The following is a 15,437-nucleotide window of genomic DNA, read 5'->3' on the forward strand; positions in this document are numbered from 1 at the left end:
CTGCCGCCGCCCTTGGGGCCGGGGGCGCGGGGCAGGGCGGCCCCGGGGGGTGGGGAGGGCGCGGGGGGGCCGAGCGGCTCTCGGAGTGAGTCAGGGCGGCAGGGAAAGCCCCGGCTGGGCGTCGGCGGGGCGGGGGGGGGACGACCGGGCCGGGGGCGCGGTGAGGGGCGGAGGGGGGCGAGGCCTGAGGCGATCGGCCGGGGCACCCCCGGGGAAGCGGGGGCAGCCGAGCGTCGCCTTTCGATGGTGACCTCCCCCCGCCCCCCCCCATCCTCCACGCGTGGGTGTTCGTGTCGCTTTTGTTTTCAGTGAACTTTAGGATCCTCGCCGGGCACTTTCCGTAGGCCTGAGACCTGGCCGCGGGTGGTGTGGGGTGAGCGGAGGGGGTGTCACCGCGTTTCCGGCGGGGCCGCGGAGGCAGGAGGACGGGGGGGAGGTCGGGGTGAGCCCGTGAGGCGGACGGGGACCCTGTCCCCGGCGTGGGAGAGCGCCCTGCCTCTGCGGGCTCTTAGTGGCACTGGGAAACCCTCAGCATCCCACGGGCAGGCTTGAAGTTGGTGGGAACATCCAGTGCTGAAGAGCATCTGGAGAAACCCCTAAAGGGCAAAGGAACTATTTGTGCCCGTTCTATGTGAAAATCGGCCAACTCTTCTTGTATTCCCTCCCCCCTCCCCCCCCAATTTTATTTTTATAACAAATTCAAGAAAGCGGGATCTGTCATTGTTTCCTTTGTTCCAGTGGTTGCAGCTGGTAGTAGCACTTCCTGGGTTTATCTGCGCCTTTTGCTCAAGCTTCGGTTTTGCTTTTCATCTATTTAATAAGGCGTTATATTCACATTTACTCCCTTTGTCTGTCATCCAAAATGGAGGCAGAGCTATGGAATAGAGGTGTTTTGAAAGGAGGTATGCCTGCTCGAGTCTTTTGTTCGATGTGATAAAGCAGAAATTGGATCCAATCTGATGTTCTCTATGGAGCGTATTTTGGAAGTTGATTAAAAGGAATGATGGAAAATGCCTCTGAGCGTATCAACGGAAATATTTATTTTCGTTTATAGGAACAGTGTTAGCTTGCTAAAAGAAAATTAACTTTGCCCACTCCAAATTCTTCTATTTCCGTACTGCTCAATGAAGAGGAAACAATAGAACTATCCATTCTGTATGATTAGTGAGAAGATGTAATGCAAGTAATCTTCTAATTTTGATAATTTTTACCAAGTAAGTTGCTAGTTACAGGCAAGAGAGTGAATCTTAGATAGGTGTGTACAATAATGGATGTAAATCCTTTGCGCTTACAAAAGAAATAAAAATGTAAAACTTAACTAAAAATTAACTAGCCTGCCTTTATCATACAAGCTGAGAGGAACCTGCAGAGGAACCACAAGTATTATGAGGGACAGAACTAGACTTCCCGTGTGTATCTTCTCATTGGCCTTTATCAGCTTTATTTTATGTTGCGCTTCCACTAGTGTATCTTTGGGATTTTGAAACCGAGGGTCACATCTAATGCAAAGGAATAATTCTGTGATACTAATTTAACAATACCAAACTGATGTAGCTGCATAAATTGAGCACCAAATCTAGCTTAGCAGAAATAATTTTATCCCGCTTGTTGGTGGCAGTATGAGGCAAGGTACAGAAAATATCTTCTTAGAGGTTACCAAAGAAGAGCATATTCTTAATGCTTCTGTACTTGGATATCTTAAGGTTTGCTGAATTGCAGCCATGAAACACCCTGCCCAGATTCAGCCTGCTTGCTTTATGGCTTTGCAAAAAATGTTTTAAATCTGTCTAAGAAAGCAGTTCTAAACTTGGGTCTAAAAAAGATTAAAATAATTTTAGAAAGTCTGATTTGCCTGTGTTGCCTCAGCTGTGCCTTTCCCATTATTGTCTGTCTGATCTAGCGCTGACAAAACAGGCAGATTCTATGTTTACGTTTTTCATACTGCATTTGTAGGATAGAAAATCACTCTAGAAAAGAACTGGGAGGTGTGGAAACCAACACCAAAAACTGTAAAACAAAAAGGTGAAGAAGTGTGGTTTTCGCTTTGTGGCTGTTGCAGAACCAGTAACGAGGGGCATGAGCTAACTCATCATGTTTCTGGAGCTGGGGTAATGCAGCTATGTTAAATACAAAAACAAGGAAGTTGCTGTAACAGAGCCCTGTGTGTAATATTTATTTACACTTGACACCCATTGCTAGTATTTCAGTGTTTAAAGTTTTAAAAAGAAGCACTAAGTTGTGTGGTGTCTGTTAGCTTTACCAATGAGGTAGAAAGCTAAGCTTTTCTATCTTACCTAGGTTATTACCCAGGATGGTTTATGTTTGAAAGTGACCAAATTTGTGCTGAATCACATTCTCGTTGGGATGCGCAGTGTAGCCTAGGCTCTTCTAATTGTGATAATGAATTGTGTAAAAAAATTTTTCTTTTAATATGGCTCTGCTGCTCACTGACAAACTTTTTATGATAAAAAAGCTCTTTCTGAACATGAGGGAGGTGATTCCCTCGTGCCTCTGAGCAGTACAAGCTAACCTGATTTTAATTTTCGTCATAGCTGTTTCAGTCACGTATCCAGTTGCGCAGGTTGGAAATCCTCATTTCAGATGAGCCGTTTCACAGGGGAAAATGTGACCGTAGCATACTCCCTTGTACAGTTAGGAGATTAAAACAATCTTCTAAATCAATAAGTTACTTATAAACACTAGGGTTTACAACAGGTATCACGAGGGCTGTACTTTATCTAAATGTCACTCGTTTTTCTTGTGAGATTGATTGTGGGAATGATACCATGCTGACGAAGGTAAAAGAACTCTGATTTTCCTCTTCTAGCCCCTTCATCCCAGCCCTTTAAAACAATGTGACCTTGCAGGTCTCGATATGTATAGGTAGCTGTAATTGACCTATGGCAGGCAGGACACTTAAAAGGCAAAAAGATTATAAAAAATGGGCTTTCCAAAATGAAAATAATCTATGATGCTGTTCATTCTAAAGAGAAACTGTGCTAATGGTTATATGACCTACAGTGGTTATTAAGCAGAATTAAGTCAAATGATATGTAATCTTGATACTTAATTTAGTAAAGCCCTTTAATAACTTTATGATTATCCAAATAATTACATTACCCAAAAGTAAGTTCCCAAAACTGACCTGTATTCTGAAATGTTCTGACCACAGTGTATCGTGAAGTTTTTTCCTGGGATTGGGGCAGAAGAATTTTTTCGTTTCATTTTGGAGAGCTCTGGTCTTCAGCAGAAGAATAATGTTCACATCTTTGTAGAATGCAGGCTGAAGGCTTGTGTGAAGTGAAAATTATGCTTTACAAAAGGGCACTGTAAACCATTTATTGCCCTAACAGGCTGGAATATGGGGATGTTAGACCTCCCTGTGGAAAGCTCTGCTTTGGAAACAATGATGTGTAGTTTGTTTAAGGTCCAAAACCTGAAATATGCACTTGGAAAGGCAGATTTTGTATATTCTGAACTCTGCATGCGGAGCTCTGAAAAACATGCGGAAGGAATCAGTGGCATTGTGCTAGTTTAGGGTTTTGATGATGAGGTGGTAGAGAGGTATAATCATGCTGGAACAACTAATATAATCATTGCAGGGAGTAGGAAATATAATGTATTACTCCTGGAAAAAGTAGATTTAAGTCAAATTTTCAGTTATTTTCTCTAGGTGTAAAGTGGATAAGTGACAGTGCAGGCTTCAGTTAGTACTCACCCACTGTCTTACCCATGCCCTGTAGGGAAGTAAGAGGTTGATGAGGTTCTGGGACCATGTAAGTCATTCATTTTCTTCGTGAAGGTTCCCCTTTTGCAGTGCTGGGGAGAAGATCTCTGCAGTTGAGAGGATGGGCTAGTCAGTTGTGTGTGGTCATGTACATCATGTAAGCAAAGCACAAGCTTTATTTTAGGAGTTATTAAAGATACTACTTGCACTCAGTGTGGGTGGTGTTCTTTTTAAACTTCTGTCATGTATTATGTCAGTTGGTGTCCATCTTACTTTGCGGTAGGGTATGATAGGGTAAATGAAGATGACTTCGTGGACTCGTTTGTCATTAAGTAGCCTCAGAGTTCTCTCGCCTTCTAATAAGAGCTTAAGGTACATGCCAGATGATGTACTTTAGGTAAGAGTGTTAACACTGGCATCAGATACTTGTCTAAACCCTTCTGGATCCTGCTTGTTAAAGTTGCACAGAACAGGAGAGTGGGGTCTGGGAACTGTGACGAAGGCTACCTTTAGAAAAGCTTGCCAGGTCATTTCTAGATCTCATCTCTCCTCTTCAGCAATATGACCCCTTCACTTTATGTAGATGTAAGCCAAAAATATTGGGGATATTAGGGATCAGCTTATTTCCAAAGCACCTCTGCCGCATATTCTTTGTTAACGCAGCGTGTATTTTGGGAAGTTCTTAGCAATGGTGATAGCAGGTTTCAGATGAAAAACTTTCAGAATGTAGTTACATATTTTATATGCTGCTCGTAGAAACTACTCTGATAAAAACACCTATATTCGTCCTATGAATTGAGCCTAACTTGAGCAGAGTTGCTAGGTTATAAGTACTCATGGTTAAGGGTCATTTCAAAGCGAGGATGCTGGCTATATTCTAGTGCGTGTGAATCAGCGCATTGTTACTGAGCCTCTTACCTTGCTTATGGCAAATGCTCGATATAGTCACAAGCTTTTAAGCTCTATATAAGATGCGCTTTCAAATTCCACCTTGACAACCTTGAACCTCAGAAAAGTTTGCAGAAAGGTTGCTGAGCTGTTCTTGTTTCAAAGATGCATTTCTCTTGCCAGAGTAAACATTTAGTAGTGGTAGTGTAAAAAGTCCTTGGTTGAAATTAAGGTTTTGGTGTCTTCAGGACTGCACACTACTTATATGAAGAAAAGACAAATTCTGTAGGCAAATTTTTTTGGTTTTGTTTGCTCCTGGCTATTTTGGTGGCTCTGCAGGTCACAAGCTTTTAGTGGTTTCTGTAGACCTGACTGCGTAGGGTGTTACTACCGAAGTATGGTGCACAGTAGTCACATTTTTCACAAAAAACCACATTGCTGATATCGTCTTTTGTTTACCATTTAATCTACATGTTTTGTTGTAGTTCTCTGTCTTGTGTTTTCACACGGTAAACAGATGTTGTTCCCTGGCTTAAATACAACATGGATTTCATAATCATATTTTTCGATGTGTTGCTGAAATAGGGAAGAGGGAGCAAGTTTGTCCTCAGATTGCCTGTTCTCAGTAACTTTTGCATGGTCTGAAAAAAGCTTGGCTGAACTGTGAGATTTGGAATTGCTTTTAGTGAAGATTTGTGTTGCATGGTTATGATGTGTTTTGAATGAAGTAGAGTTTGATGGCAACAGAAATTAACACATTAATTTCCAGTTCTCTCCCCCTTACCTGTTTTCATTTCTTTCTGCTGAGTGGCGAGAGGAATTAAAGCCAAGAAACCCGAAATTCAGGTCTTAGCTTTACTCATGTTTTCCCACATGCTCATTTAGTAGGTCACTGAATCATTCTTGTTTGTTTCTCTCCCAAGTGGGGGAAAAAAATTCCACTCTCTTGGAAGGCAGAGTTGATATACAGTCCCTTGAGCAGCTGCTTATCTGTCTGTGTGTCCTTAAGCTATGATTAGTCGTAACCAAACAAGGGGGTATCTAGTGGTGCAGTAAGCTGGAAAGTGGTGGGGAGGAATAAAAGGAGCTTTGGAGCCATATTGAGCTGATGGCTGGGCATTTCTGAGATGTCAGACACGCATTTTAAGTTTGCACAGAAATTGAAAAGCTTGAAGTAGAGAGTGAACTCTTCCTGCAGTTTCCGTGCTATTCTACAGCTCTGCAGTCAAGCTTCAACAATTCTGCCTCGTTGTTTTTGCAGCACAGCAGACAGTGGGGGCAGTTGCCTCCCAACAATCTTTCTTCCTGTTATAGGGAGACTATCCAGCTGAAAAGGCGCTGAGAGCCTTGGGCACTTCTAGGTGTTGGTGGTTCTTATCATTCTAGCAGCTTCCACCAGCTTCCTCTAGTCTTCCTCCCTCAGCCCCCTCCAAGCAATTCCACAGGATCCTCAAGCACTTCCTCTCAGATGTCTTTGGGCTACCGTAAAAGATATGGTTGAATGGAATCCTCCACTGTTTAATTGTCTGTCTCCTACCTCTACCATGAAGAAAAACTCATCTTAACTATGGTGACAGAGTATGAGTGTTTGAAATAGAAGTAAAGAGTTCTGCTGTCAAATGTAAAATCAAATTGCGAATTCAGGGGCAGCTTCTCAAACGCACCAGACAACTCAAGTTCAATTCCTTGCTGCTGCATCAGCACTCGAGAGCAGTTGCCAGTAGAATCACAGAATAGTTTGGTTGGAACGGACTTCTAAAGGTCATCTAGTCCAACCCTTCTGCAATGAGCAGGACATCCTCAAGAAGATCAGGCTCTCTAAGTTGTTATGTGTGAGTGGAATTTTTTCTCATAGTAACAGTATTCAGAGATCTGCTCTGAAGAAGGAAGAGTTGAGAGGGCAGGAGACGAGATGAGCAGCTCACTGAGATTTGAAATAAAATTAAGAAGATCTTTGAAGAATGCATTGAATTAATTAGAAGGGCCAAGATAGAGGCACGTGGTGGGGTGGATGGTGTTGACAGAGGAGGTCACAAAGATGGAAATAGGAAGGGAACAAAGAAAAAAGGTGTTGTGAAGTTCAAGTCAAATCAATTACCTTTCATCTGAATGGGTGGGTTTGAGCCTGGGTTACAAACTCACTGAACAGTGTGAGTGAGGAAATGTTCAGCAGCAGGGTTGGACAGCAAGGAAAGGGAATTCTCTGAGGATGATAGGGACGTTGTGGAGAAGAAAAGAGACGGGAGTTATACTCGGAGGAGATCTGATACATAGGACAAATGTGAATGGATAACGATGACTTGGGGAAGGAAGAGGATGCTGGTGTAGTGCTGTAGTTCAGGGCAGGAGAAATAGGTATGAAAGGGAAGATATATGGAAAGTAAGGGTAGATGATTGAAGGTGTGGCTGGAGTTAGAGAAGTCCAGCATTTCTTCCCTGTGCTTTGATCTGTGGTGCGAGCGTTAGATAGGAAGCACTTACTGAGGGTGTGCCTGATAAAGGGAGACTGTGAGCTAGATGGACGCAGACATGGAAGTCGTGGATGATCATGCAGTAAAATGGGGGCAGGAGAGCTGGGGTTCCTGGTTTGGCTCTTCTAATGCTGCCTTGCTTCCTCTTGCTGTTAGAAAGAAAGGTTTGTCTTTCTAAAGCAAAACAACAACATAAAAAACCTTATCAGTTTAGAAACCTGGACCAGTTTGGGTTTAATCTGGTATTTCATTTTTAATTAACAGACTTCAGGCTATATGCTTGCTACTTCCTTTCCTTTGTATGCAAAAATTAATTGCATTTACAGTTTTCCTTATCTGTCCTTTGATATTTTAACGTCACTGGCACAAGCAGTCACTTTAAAGACAAAACTTCTAAGCTACTTCTGAGGAAAAAGACAAGCTTTCTAAACTCTTTGATGGCTATTGAAATATTTTACAGCTTTCATACAATTTTCCTTTCACTCAGGGAAGGAAACCTCTAACATGTCTATAAAACAATTATGAAGATGATTAGGAAAAGTAGTTGTTTCAGTTGCCTCCAAAGAAAATAGAGTTGGTTCTTTGTGTTTCAGACAGTGATGGAAAAACCTGCATCTGATTGTTTTTAGTGCAAGCTAGAGTTACACTATTGTCACAGTTTCTGAAGCAGGAAGGCTTGAAAAATGGGGTTAGGAAAAGCTAGGTTTTCCAGAAGTCGCTTCTAACAGTTGTAATACTAAACCAGAAATTCTAAACATGGTCTTTTCAAAACAATTTTTTTGTTTGTTTGCTCAAATGGGAGTTGGAAGGTCATTTTTGATTGTTTGTTTTGAACGTAAAACATGCTGCCTTGGTGCCATTCATAATGTAATTAATATAGACGTCTCTTTGTAAGTTAAGCAGTAATAGCTGTCGGAAATGTTCTAGTGCGCGTTTGCCACAGCTTATTTACTTTGTGACACAAGCACAAAGCTTTTCGCTAGCCCTTAGTTTCTTGGCTTGTTGATCTTAGATAAATCAGTTAACTGCTTTTTCCTCCCTTTCTCCCTTCTAAAAATGACCAAAACAGTCTCAACACTTCAGAGACCCACATGTGTATACTGGTCTTTTTGAAAGGGGGAAACAAAGGCACGAAGTTTAGAAGTGAGCTAACATAGTGAGTTCTAGAGGAAGCTGTATAAAAGATGACACTTCAGCTACAAGCTTATACAGTAAAGAAAAGGAGACAAATGGAAGAAAGATTTAGGAGGGGAAGATGAAGATGTGCAGTTTATTGGCACCTCTGTTAGAAAAGCTACTGACCATTGTAACTGATGAGGAACCCTACAGTTGAAAATTACAGGGTAATAAAACCAGGCTGGTATTTTAAAGGTAATCATAATGCTTCTGGAAGGCAATGTTCTTTCTGCTGACTGCCTTTGGCATTCACTGGACTGCCTGCGAAAAGTACGTGCTCCCCACCGTGACTGGTAGTTGTGTTTCTGAGAAGCATCATCGCACTCCTCAGGAAAGGTCTGTGCTGTGCAGTCACCAAGGAAGCTTGAATACCTGGAGTGTCAGCTCTGGATTCCCGATTGGGTTGCTAATGGTGGCTTTCTGGAGAATCTAGAAAACCATCCTACTTCTAGAACAACAGAAACTGTATTTTTGATAGACCAATTTGGATTTTTCATCTGTAAAGAGTTGTTTTGTTGGGCTTGGAAGTCTAAATGGCGTCAGCTTTCCTGAGCCATCAAACACTTAATTGCCATGTGAGGCATGACCCCTTTCTGCACGACAGATTTGTTTAGAAGGTGAATGTGCCGCTCCAGTCAGCTGAAGGACCCTGCCTATTAGGGAACTGTTTGCTGTTTTTACTCTGCAGGCATGAATGACGAGGGCTCCTTGTCTGCTTTCCTCCCTTGGCTTGATGTGCTGCAGTTGCTGTACTCTGCATCGCTATGTTAAATGTAGTGTTGGATTGAGCACATGTTTGTCTACTCAAACGCCTGTGGGGATGGTGTTTATCTTGCTGTCATTCTCATACATGTCATGATCTCTTACAGGTCTCTTACAGGCTTGATGCCTCTGAGGAGAGAGTGTTAAAGGGGAGTCTGAATGACACCTTGGCCATTCTACTGTGGTGTGAATGGCTTGGTGTGAATGGTTTGCTGCAGTGTAAGCGCTATTCCCTCCCTGTTAAGTAGATTTAAATTTGTGCCTTAAGGTATTTAAACTCTGGGTGCTACTTAAGAGCAAGCTCAGCAACAGTTACCTGTGTGAAACAGTAGTATTTTTAAAGTTGGACTGTCTAGCTGGGCCATCAGATGGATGATAGAAAATGGGATCAGAGAGGACCATAGGAAGCCATCTAGGCCCAAGGCACAGTGAAATGATTCCTTCCCTTGGTCAGTTATCCAGACTGTGGACACTTGGAAGGTACATTAGAAGTACAAAGCCCAGGGTGTTATGAGTGGCTCTCAGAGTGCTTCATCTCCTCAGAGACTATAAAACAAAGGGTGACAGGCCAGATGGGAAAGGCCTGCAGGCTACCACTTGGATTATCATATAGCAGGGTATTAGTGAAAGAATCTGATTTTCTTTAATTAGCGATATGTAAGTGTGGCCAGACCACTGCAGACCTGCAGATAACCCTTTTGACATGATAGGTTTTATGGCATAGCTTGATGCTAGGAAAAGACTTCATTGTTTAAATAACTAAGCATGATACTTAATGAATTAAACTTTTTTCTGAAAAGCATAGAAATATTATAATGACTTGTTAAATTTTAATGACTTGTTTTTTGACACTTGGGTTTGTGTTCACAGCACAGCATTGTCTCCATCAGTAATGCACAGTTAGAGGCTTTCTCATCTCTCTACGTCTACTTCAGCTGATGCTGTAGTGCAAGGAAGCAGTGGATGCTGTCCTGTGTACTATGTTTAATGCTTTTTCTTACCTGAATTTTTTATATGTGGGAACGTCTTGCTGCATACAGAGAGAAATATTTTTTTTAATGAGTGGGAGATTTCTGGATTTCCAGAGGTATCTTTAGTGTTCATTTTTATCACCCTAGAGCAAGCAGAGGATGTCATTATGGGTAGAAGACATACCTGTTGTTTGTGCTTCTCTTTAATTGCAGATTAACAGTATTTCCCTATGCATTCTCTCAGCGATTTGTGAAACAAAGGACAGAATTCTGGGGGGACAGTTCAGAGCAGAAATAAAGAGCCAAGGCTGTGTTCAGCTGAAGGAACAAAGGAAGAAAGCTTGAGAGCACTGTGCTTTGGTCCTTAAAGAATTGTCCTTATACAAGTACAGGGATCTGATGCTTACTACAGCTTTGTTTCTGCATGAGTGTGAAAAGGCTTCTTCCATCTCAGTTGGGAGATGAAAGGATGGTCTTGTCTTTGCTCGTGTTCACTGGGGTTTGCTTGTACTAGGGTTGGCTTGTGAATAAAAGCAAGAATTGAAGAGTTGAGCCTTAAGGGTGGCTGAGGGGGTAAGGAGAAGATCCAAATAGCCTTGCTGTTGTACTAGTTTTGCCCTTCTTGAGAAAGTGGATTGTCCTTGCCAGTTTTGGAAGTGAGACAGCAGCTCCATTGTTTATACTTACGTCTTGCAAATCTGGGGGGAAGGTGGCAGCTTGCCAGCCTGCCCCAGTCCGAACCCTCTGTGTGGCATACATGTGTTTCTCTGCTCTGTTTACCTCCTATGCTGTACCTACCTTGGTATTTTTCCAAAAGAGTCCTGCTTATGTGGACACTTCAGAGGTAACTGTGTTGAGAGCTCATCTGAACACCAGAGCCTTACTGCCGTTAGAGCAGCTGTGGTAAGTACAGGAGCTTGGTCCTGGGGCTCTGTTACAGAATCATAGAATGGTTTGGGTTGGAAGGGACCTTAAAGATCATCTTGTTCCAACCCTTGTGTCCTGCCAGGCTGGCTGCAAGAGGCGTACAAGACTCTTCTGTCCTAAAGAGTTTGTGTTGCGTCTTGCACTACTGCTTAGAAGAGACCCTCAGAAGCATACATAAACAGGATGAGGCCTTTGCTTTTCACTGATACATCCGGCAGTGAGCCTGTTAGTCCTCGTATATCAGCAGGGTTGGTTTTTTTTAAGTGATATGTCTGCATAACAAGATCCAAGCAAACACTGCAGAGGCACGAAGGACACTTTTGCTGCTGGAATCTGTCAAGTTCACTGTTTTTCAGAACTCTCTAGCATGCGATGTTTACTCGAAATCCTGGCCTCCATTACCCTCTGCCACTTTGTTTACTCTCCCTTCCCTCAAGGTCTCATAGTAACGGCTGCTCTGCCTGCAGCAGTTTAAGCACACGTCAGCTGAAGTGACCTTGGCCAGCATGGCTGTGAGGTCTCTAGCGAGGCTGCAGTGAATGCAGTGGCTTCTCTATCCAACAGCCAGGCCACTTTCCCAGCCCACTTGAGCTAGTTGTCCAAAACACTCTTCTCATCTGCATCGCCCTGTCTGTGCCAGGGGCTTTGTCACCTCGGCTGAATTCTGACCCAGAGAAATTCTAATGCAGGGCAAGGGTTAGACTCAGACCGTCAAACCAGAACTGATGATGCAGAGCCCAGGCCTGTGTGCTGGTGTTGTTGTGTCTTTGGAGCAGCTGGAATGAAGTGACATCGGGGTTGCACAACAGACCTAAAAATAACTTAGGCTCGCTGCATTTCGTTACTATCTAGCAACTGTACATTCATGTGCATGTGAGCCGTCACAGGCTATTCTGCTAAATTCTTCTTGCTGCATCTTGCATCCAGATTTTAGGCTGCTGTTAAATTTATTCACTGTTTGTCTTTATCCTGGTTTGAGCAACACAGGACTTAATTTATCTTCTAATGCTTGAGAAAACTGCACTTTTAGAAGACTAGCGTCTGAATTTGTGAAAATACTTACTTCATAGCCAGCTATGGTATATGGATTTCAAGGTCTCAGTGTTTTCGAGCTAGCCAGGTGTAGGGATGAGAAGGAGTGACACCCGGGCACTTGACCCAAGATGCCAACAGGATTATTTCATACCATGAATATCGCATTCAGTGTAAATAAGAAGGTTTGCAAAGTTCTCTCTCTTCCTTGGTGGTGGTGGTCCAGAGAACTTCTTGCCCCGGTACCAGATCCCTAAGGCCTTCCCTTCCTCCCGAAGCCATAGCTCTCTGTGTCCCGCATTTGCTGTCCCCTGCTGGGAGTGCACAGCTTCCTGCTGATATGATTGGCTGAGTGTAAGCCTTGTGTATTTTATATTGGTATTGGGATCAATATTGGTTCTTTAGTGTTATTAGTGTTAATTATCTAGTCTTACTCTGTTAAATCTGTTTATATTTCAACCCTCGTGTTTCCTTGCTTTTTCCCTGTTCCCCTTCCCAGATGGGGAGGGGTCATCAGGTAATAGAATAATTGTCTGAACGACAGTAAATTGTTGTGGGTTTTCAAACCATAACAGTCTTCGCTATTGACACCATTCCCAAAGGGACAGGGACCCAATGGAGTGTGAATTGTGGAAGTGCTTCTCAGTTCTTTGTGACTTTTCTTTGAAGTCCATGACTGCTCTTCATTATCTTCTTATTATGCAGACATTTGCTTTTGATGCTGTATTATGACACTTGATGTAGCCTGTGTTAGTTATTGGAAACTATTACTTTGCAGTGTGTTAGAGACAGAAGTGGTCAACAAGGTAAAAAAGGAAAGGCATGCATGTAAAAAGGAAAATTTAAAAAAAAAAAAAAAAGTAAGAAAGGAAATACCTGGGCTGTGAGCCTGGCAGCCGTTAAAGAAGAAGTGCCAAACAGAAGAGGCCAGTGGAAGATCTTGTTGCTTCCTGATCTGCCAATCAGTGCATATGGATATTATCTGCTGCCACGTTTTCCAGAGCAAAGAAAAGTATAATTTATTATTTTCTAGGATGGTTGGTCTCTGCTGAATCTGATGAATTTCTGAATGATTGTATAGAAGCTGTAGCAGTGTGAGTAAGCTTCTCCATGGCAAGTCAAGCTCTGCTAATAACTTTTACAGTGACAGCTGTCTGCATCAGGAGAACTCACCGTATTTGAGTGAGAGGCAGCACAGTGCAGTGCTGGTTCTGCTAAGCTGCATCATAGGTTCAGGAATGGGCTCTGAAATTTGTCTGTTTGCAGCACGTCAAAGTCTGGATGTTACATACCATGCTTCTCATGTTAGCTCATTCTGTACAGCGTCCAGAGAAGGTCTAAATGTTTCCCTGTGTACATTCAAAGTCCTGCATATTAGTATCTGCACAGATACTTCAGCTTAGTCCAGCTTTCTGTTTGCTTGGTAAATACCTGTCCCTGTCAGGATGGAGGTTGAGAGAACTTGAATAGAAAATATGGTGGTGGCATGCCAGATGTGGGAAAGCATGAAGCAGTGAAAGGGAATGATATACTTGCTTTAGTTCTTTATAACACAGCTTTTGAGAAAGAAAATTGAGAGAAGGGGTTGTAATGTGTGGAACGGGTTAGTGACCTGGGAACACATGCAAAAATTACCTTTCTGCGTTTGAAGATATGGAAGTTTTAAAAGGAAGGACTAGGTCAAAGGATTTGGGTATGGTTGTGAAATGCTTAGATCTGCTACAGAGCCAGAGAAGTTCTTTGCATGTTGTCAGCTTATTTCAAACGAACCTAGTGTTGGGATGGGAGAACTGTCTTGATCAAAGATGCAGATATCCTCAAGGAGGAAACTGCACTTATTTCAGGTAATTAGCCACCATGTTTAACACCTAAAACCTGTTGAAAATAGAAAGCAGAGATTGTGAAATAGCTGAGAGCCGGAAGCAATCTATCCAAAAGCTGGGGCATCCTGAGTCGTTGCAGTAGTCACCATAGTGGCTGTTCTCTGTTAAGAATGTTATTATCCCTCCCTTTTCAGAGCAGAGACCTGCCAAATCAAAACACGTGTTCAACTCAGTCAGGTGTGTGGGGGGAGGGCGGGAAGGAAGTATCTATAAACACAGCAAAAGGAGAAACTATGTAGTTCTTCCAATTTACTTTTGGGAAGTTAATATAATAGTTAATATCGTTTTCCTTTACAGTTGAGAGGGGCTGTAGGGGGCTGGTTGTTGAGGGCTGGAGGGAGAGAGCGTTGTACAAACACACTCGTCCTGTTCTCACTCTTCCCCAAGCACTGGCTTGTGTCCGCTGGTGGAGATGCAGTGCTGGGAAAGCTGGACCTTTGGCCCAACCTGTATGGGTGTTCTTACACCTCTTGCTAAAGCAGGTGAGTTCTGGTGCCAAGTACTAGAGTGAGCTGGACAGTGTTTTAGTATCAGCTGGTGAAAAAATTCCAGGCAGCTCTTTCACTGTTCATTAATCTTTTTTCTTCTAAATAAGAGATTTGTCTTTTGCCTTATAAAAATTACAGCTTTAGAGTGCTCTCATTTTATAGCTTTTGCTTGGAACAGGAGCATGTGTTTTCTTCAGGGAAGCATGGGACAGTATGTGTCGGTGGCATTTGGTCTCTGGAAGCTGCAGATAAGCCCAGTTAGTGTTGCTGAATGGCTGCATTCTGTGATATCAACTTAGTTCTGTGCTGCTGCCTTTCCCTAACTGGCTGCCAGAAGGTACTGGATATTCTACTGTATTGTGAAAGCAGAAAGCCAGTATGTTTGTGACTTGAATGATTCTGTGATCGGAGTCATTCCAGGTATGACTGAGGGCTAATCTGTAATCAAACTGCGTGGAAACAAGAGGCATTCCTATATTCTGGTCTGTCTCTCTTGCTGTGTGAAATAGTTAACCCTTCATAGTAACCATGTGATTAAATTTCGCTCATTTACATTATCAAATCAGCAAATGTAATTGAAGAGCATGGCTCAATTTACAGACTCTGTAAGTAGATGCACAAAAATATGCCATAAAAGCCAATTCATTACTGTTTCTAATAAAGTTTTGGTCTGTGAAGGTAGTTGTTTAGGAGCCCAGCGTGCATCCCATCTGTTTTCAGTATCCAGTCATACAAGTAGAACGCTCAAATCTCCAGTAAAAATCTTAGCAGAGCTTAAGGAGCCTAAGATTTTTATTAGCAGTTTTTATTAGCTCATTAGTAGGCTTGGGGTCAGGCCTCTGCGTGTGGTGATTATAGGCCATGTGGATACAGCAGGCTTTTTGAAATGGGGAGACAGATCCTAGGAAGTTTAGAAAGATTGCTTCTCTCTGTAGCAATAGACTTTTGAGAGATGTTGTTTACCTTTCATTTGAGTATTCTAAGGGACTCTACAAAGTAAAGGTTGATGCTGCCTTCTTTTGATTTTGGAACATGGGAAACACATGGCTAAAAGAAGAGACTTGTATGAGGGTCATTTGGTGATGGGTTTGGGATTTTTTGTTTGTCATAAG

General features: G+C 42.6%; 1 protein-coding gene across 8 annotated transcripts in view; it reads left to right on the forward strand.

Annotated features, from left to right (window-relative positions):
- Window positions 1–15,437, forward strand: part of MLXIP (MLX interacting protein) — a 54,833-nt gene that overhangs the window by 421 nt on the left and 38,975 nt on the right. The gene's annotated exons all lie outside the window — the stretch shown is intronic.

Source organism: Larus michahellis, chromosome 13 (assembly GCF_964199755.1).
Source record: "Larus michahellis chromosome 13, bLarMic1.1, whole genome shotgun sequence".
Taxonomy (NCBI): domain Eukaryota; kingdom Metazoa; phylum Chordata; class Aves; order Charadriiformes; family Laridae; genus Larus; species Larus michahellis.